The 6018-nt window shown below is 39.4% G+C and overlaps 1 pseudogene; it reads left to right on the top strand.

Moving 5' to 3' along the window:
- The first annotated feature begins 1577 nt into the window (after nt 1-1577).
- On the top strand, nt 1578-2547 carry LOC129082287 (calponin-3-like; annotated as a pseudogene).
- Nucleotides 2548-6018: the final 3471 nt, after the last annotated feature.

The following is a 6018-nucleotide window of genomic DNA, read 5'->3' as shown; positions in this document are numbered from 1 at the left end:
GATGGGGTTATTGGGTCCTCTCACACTGCTGCGTATGGAGGGAGTCCGCACTGGGATCTTGCCAGCTACTCTCTGTGTTCTCTCCCCAAAGCCTCCATCCCCAGTGTCTCCTCAAGTGTCGCCAGACCCCTCTGTGCCCACTTTAGCCAGGGATCTACTATCTGTGGCTGCCACTCTGCACTCAGCAGGTAGTTTAGACAGCACAGGGCGGCGTGGAATTTTGCCTGGGAGTGGAGCTATGGGGTCCTTTGATGCTGGTGCTGCTCAGGGGGTGTGATCTCTGCCTGAGCTAGATGGCTGCTGTCGCATGGGGGGATGAGTCAGCACTGAGATCCTGCCAACTACTTTCTCAGTTCTCTCCCCAAAGCCTCCTTCCCCAGTCTCTCCTCAGGCATCTCTAGCCCACTCTGTACCCGCTTTTGCTGGAGACCATGGTAAGTGGCTGCAAATGAAAATTTATGCATTGGCCCTTTAAACAGTTCTTTGCATCTCCAGCCGCCTATGTCTGGTAGAGAGCAACCCTGCTGCTTTTCACAGCTGGCTGGTTTTTGTGTACTTTTTGCGCTCTGGTGTTGTGGGCTAGAGATCCCCGCTTTTGGTTTAGACCCCTCTCTTCTCAGGGGAATCCAACTTGCTGTTCCAATATCCTTCTGGTGCTGCCACCCATTGGGCGCCCCGCCTGCCTTCTCAGGTCTGTACCACACTCCTCACCAGTTAGATTGCGCTAAAGCTGATTCTTCTGTCTCTGAGGTTACAAGGCTCCTCTCTCTCTCATTCAGTTGTTTGTTCCAGGTGATTTCTCCACAATTTACTTGTAATTCCAGGTTGGTCCTGGGAGAAGGTCTGTATGGCTTCCACTCACTCCTCCGCCATCTTCATTCTCTATTTTGACCCTTTTATCATTATGTAATGTTCTTCTGTATCCGTGTTAATTTTTCTCACTCAGAAATCCACTTTGTCTGATATTAGTATAGCTACTACTGTTTTCATTAGTGTTTGCATGGCTTATTTACATTTTATCCTTTTACATTTAACCTGTGTCTTTTATTTAAAGTTTACGTCTTGCAAGCAGCATGTAGTCAGGGTTTTATTTTTAAAATTCCATTCTTACAATCCCTGTTCTTTAATTTGTTTGTTTATACCATGAACATTTAACATAACATTAATATGTTTGTATTTAGGCCAACCTTTCCATTACTTGTTTTCTGTTTATTCTTTCTGTTCCTGTGTACTTGTTTTTGGCTCTTTTGGAGTATTTGAACTGTTTTTTAGATTTCTTTTTAAATTTATCTACTAAGCTTTAAAAATCATATATCTCTATTTTCAGTGATTATTATAATTATAAAATATATAACATTTCATTTTGATCTTAAGATTTAATATGTAACATTTAATTTTGTTCTTAGGATTCTATATTACCTCTTCAAATCAAATGTAGAGGCAGGACCCAGTCAGACCCAGCTTCCCAGAGGAGTGATCTCTGAGCACCATCACGGTGGCCACTCTCAGGCCAGGAGCATGAAGCTGAGAGTGTGAGACCCTGAGCTGAATCCAGCCTCTTCATGCTGCTGACCACCATGGCCCACCTTAACAAGGTTCCTTTCTATGGGCTCTTGGCCAAGGTCAAAAACAAGACTGCTTCCAAGTATGACTGTCAGTTGGAAGAAATCTCCAACTGGGTAAAGGAAGTGAGGGGCATGAGCGTCTGCATCAGGTTCCAGCTGGGCCTGAAAGACAGCTTCATCCTTTGCCAACTCATAAACAAGCTCTGTCCAGGCCTGGTGAAGAAGGTCAATGAGTCCTTATTAAACTGGCCTCAAATGGAAAATATTGGCAACTTTATTAGTTATTCAGGCTTATGGTATAAAGTTCCATGACATAGTCAAAGCAAACAATCTATTTAAAAATGGAAACATGATCTAGGTTCAGACTATACTTTTGGCCCTGGCTGGTCTGGTTAAATCAAAAGGTTTCCATACCATCGTCAACACTGGAGTGAGGTATGCAAAGAAACTAATAAGATGTTTTGATGAAGGAAAGTTAAAAGCTGGCCAAAGTGTCAGTGTGTTGCAGATGGGAACCAACAAATGTGCCAGCTAGGCAAAGATGACAGTCTATGGGACCAGGAGGCACCTTTATGATCCCAAAATACAAGTTGAAAATCTTTTGACCAGATGGTGATCAGTGTGCAGATGAGTACCAACAAAGGGTCCAGCCAGGTAGGAATGGTAGCCCCAGGTGCCAGAAGAGACATCTACAACCAGAAGCTCACCTTACAACCAGTGGACAACTTGACAACTTCTCTACAGAAGGGTACCAATAAAGTTGCTTCCCAGAAAGGAATGAGTGTGTACGGACTCGGGCAGCGGGTATATGACCCTAAATACTGTGCTGCTTTGACAGAACCTGTCATTTACAATGGTAGCCAAGTAACAGGAAAAAATGGGTTGGAAATCAGTGACAGTGATTATCAGGCAGAATACCCAGGTGATTACCATGACAAGGACCATGATGACTACCCCCGGTAACCAAGGCATTGATTATTAGAGAAGAGATGAGTAATTAACATATTGTTTTTATTCAGTAAGAACAATGCTGGCCTTGAGCACTTTTTATCTTGTCCTTCTAAAATACTATTAGCTTATTGTACTTAAAACAAATATTGCCTTATATACATTTTCCCTTTTCCTGCCTCCTCACTGAATAGTTGCCTTTTGGTGCTGTAATAGTTAAATCCTACAGCATAACCAGTAACTCGCATATGAAGTAAAAAGGTACAGTGTGAAAGAGGAGTTCTCTTGTACAATTCTTTTATTATAGATCCATGCATTTTTACAATCAATCTTCTACTGAAACCAGTGTTTTCAAACTATAGGGAGCTTTTTTTTTTTTTTTTTTTTTTTTTTTTTTAGTTTAGTGTCTGGTTTCTATGTGGAAGACTAAACTCATGCTTATAGCTAAAGGTGGTGTCTGCCAACTAAAGAAGATGCAACATTTTAGAAATGTACATATCAATTTCTCTATAGTATTGTTCGGTAATTTTTAAATGCTATGATCCTTGTGCATTTGTGATTATATGTGTACTCATTCTTGCAGCTGAGCTGATGAGATCTTTTCCAAGTGGTATTTTTCAAGGACTGTGTACAAAATTGGCCTGTAGGTACATGGGTCTGGGTGGTGCATATGCCCTTCTTGTTTGTGCCAACATATCAGTATAGACTTGCTCTGTTTTCAACTGCATTTATTGCTGCATTTCTCAGCATAAACTTACTCCATTGTGTTTTTTATATGTGAATATTTTCTTGAACATTAAAAATATCAAATATAGAAACTTTATCACCATGTAAATATATCAACTCTCCCCATTTATATTGCCATTGTCTTATGTATTACACCTACTTACATTTAAAACCCTCCCTATAAGACAATGTTATAATTCCTGATTTTAAATTGTCCCACATATTTAAAAGAACTTAAGCAGAGAAAAATAGTCTATTATTTTTACACAGATATTTACTATGTCTTTTCATTTTCTTTGATTCCTGAAATTCTCTTTCTATATTTTTTGGGTATCATTTCATAAGTACTTCTTTTGGCATGTCCTTTAGAGCAGGCTTGCTGGTGACAAACCTTTCCTTTTTCCTTAATCTAAGAATGTGTCTATATTGCCTTTATTATTAACTGATATTTTAACTAGGTATGGATTTCTAGGCTTATACTTCTTTTTCTCCTAGCATAAAAATGTTACACTGTCTTTTGAACTCTGTGGTTTTTGATAAGAAACATGTCATCCTTCAAATTACTGTTCCTGTATGTATAATGCATTATTCCTCCCTCACTTTTTTTTCTTTTAGTTTCCAGTGCTTGGTTGCAATTTATCAGAGCATGGGTTTATTTGGATTTACTGTCTCTTAACTTGGAAACATATCTTTTGCCAGTGTTAGGAAGTTTTCAGTTATTATTTTTTAAAACATTTTTTTTCCTACAGCACATTTTCCTTTTCTCTAGGACTGCAGCAACATGCTTATTCAACCTTTGGTATTGTCTAATAGGCCTGAACCTCTGTTCTTTTTTATTTTCCAATCTATTTTTATCTCTGTGGTTCAGTGTACTTCAATCTACTGTATTTAATTTTTGTTGCTGCATAACAAATTTTCATAAACTTAGTGGGCTAAAACAGCACATACATTTATTACCTCACAGTTCACGTTGGTCAATAGTTCAAATACCATTTAAGTGGGACTTCTGCTCAGTGGCTGCAATCAAAACGTTGGTCCAGCTGCATTCTTACCTGGAGACTCAACTGGGGAAGCATTTACTTCTAAGTTCATTCATGTTGTTGCCAGAACTCATTTCTATACGGTATGGATTTTATTTCCAGTGTATGACGTATTGCTGGCTATAGCTGAAGGCTGCCCTCAGATCCTAGAGGCCATCTGCTCTTGACATGTAAGCCTCTCCAGCTGGACTCCCTGAACAAGAATCTATAGCTCTAGTCTGTTAACAAGATGGAGTCTTATTAAATGTAATTTAATAACAGGTGTGACATCCTATCACTTTTGGCATATTCTATAGGCTAAAATCTGGACATATGTCCCACCCACTCTCAAGAGGATGGGATTATACAAGGGCATGAACAGCAGAATCAGAAGACAGGGATCACTAAGTAGGTCACTTTAGGGTCTGTCTGCCACAGTCCACTCCTATAGCCCTCAATGATTCATAGCCTTCCTGTGTGAAAAATACACCTATCCTCTCCCAAGTTTCTGGAGTCTCATTCCATTGTAACATCATTTCATCCCCAAATCTCAAAATTGCAATCAAGTCCAGGTGGTATAGATAAGGCTCCCAGGTTTAATCCTTTAGGTACAGCTCCCAGGACACAATTTCTTCACTTCATCTGTGGACCTGAGAAACTAGAGATAAGTTATCTACCATCGAATACACTCAAACTACTCAACCACTCAAAATAGTGGTCAGGCACAGGATAGCAGCTAGAGATATTTTGATTCAAAGAGGGGAAAACAGAAGGTAAAAAAGAGTCACTGCTCCACAGAAGTTCTGCAATACAGCCAGGCAAATGTTGAAGTTCCTTGATTAAATGTCAAGGCCTGGGAATAACACTCCTTGGTCATTGGCTTCACCTCTTGGCTCTTGTCCCTCTACTTCCCAGTTATTCTTTATTTTATTTTTAATTTTTAAAAACATATTTTATTGAATATACTATTACAGTTGTCCCAATTCCCCCCTTTTGCCCGTTCCACCTGGTACCCCCATTCCCTCCAGCAACCCTCCCCACCTTAGTTCATGTCCATAGATGTGCATATAAGTTCTTTGACTTCTCCATTTCCTATACTGTTTTTAACATCTCCTTGCCTATTCTGTAACTACCAATTTGTACTTCTTAATCCTTCTACCTTTCCCCCCATTCTCTCCCTTCCACTTCCCAGCTGATAACTCTTCAAGTGATCTCCATATCTATGATTCTGTTTCTCTTCTGCTTGTTTGCTTACTTTGTTTTTTAGGTTCAATTATTGATAGCTGCGAATTTATTGCCATTTTAATGTTCATTGTTTTGACCTTCTTTTTCTTAAATAATCCCCTTTAACACGTTATAATGGTTTGGTGATGATGAACTCTAGATTTACCTTGTCTGGGAAGCCCTTCAATTCTAAGTGATAGCTTTGCTGGGTAGAGTAATTAGGTTGTCGGTCCTTGCTTTTCATCACTTTGAATACCTCTTGCCCATCCCTCCTAGCCTGCAAAGTTTCTTTTGAAAAGACTATGGTACATTTACACAATGTAATACAATGCAGCAGAAAGAAAGAAAGAACTACTACCCTTCATGACAGCATGGATGGAACTGGAGAGTATTATGCTAAGTGAAATAAGCCAGGGGCTGAAAGATGAATACCATATGATATCACCTTTAAGTGGAACCTGATTAACAAAACAAACAAGTAAAATATAATCAGCAACATTGAAAGAAAAAAGAAACCATCAGAATCAAGAGGGAAG

The sequence above is a fragment of the Pteronotus mesoamericanus genome, unplaced genomic scaffold (assembly GCF_021234165.1).
Source record: "Pteronotus mesoamericanus isolate MK-2021 breed Mesoamerican mustached bat unplaced genomic scaffold, CSHL_Meso_final scaffold_125, whole genome shotgun sequence".
NCBI lineage: Eukaryota > Metazoa > Chordata > Mammalia > Chiroptera > Mormoopidae > Pteronotus > Pteronotus mesoamericanus.
Note: the sequence above shows the minus strand (reverse complement) of the source record. Positions and strands in the feature narration are given on the sequence as shown.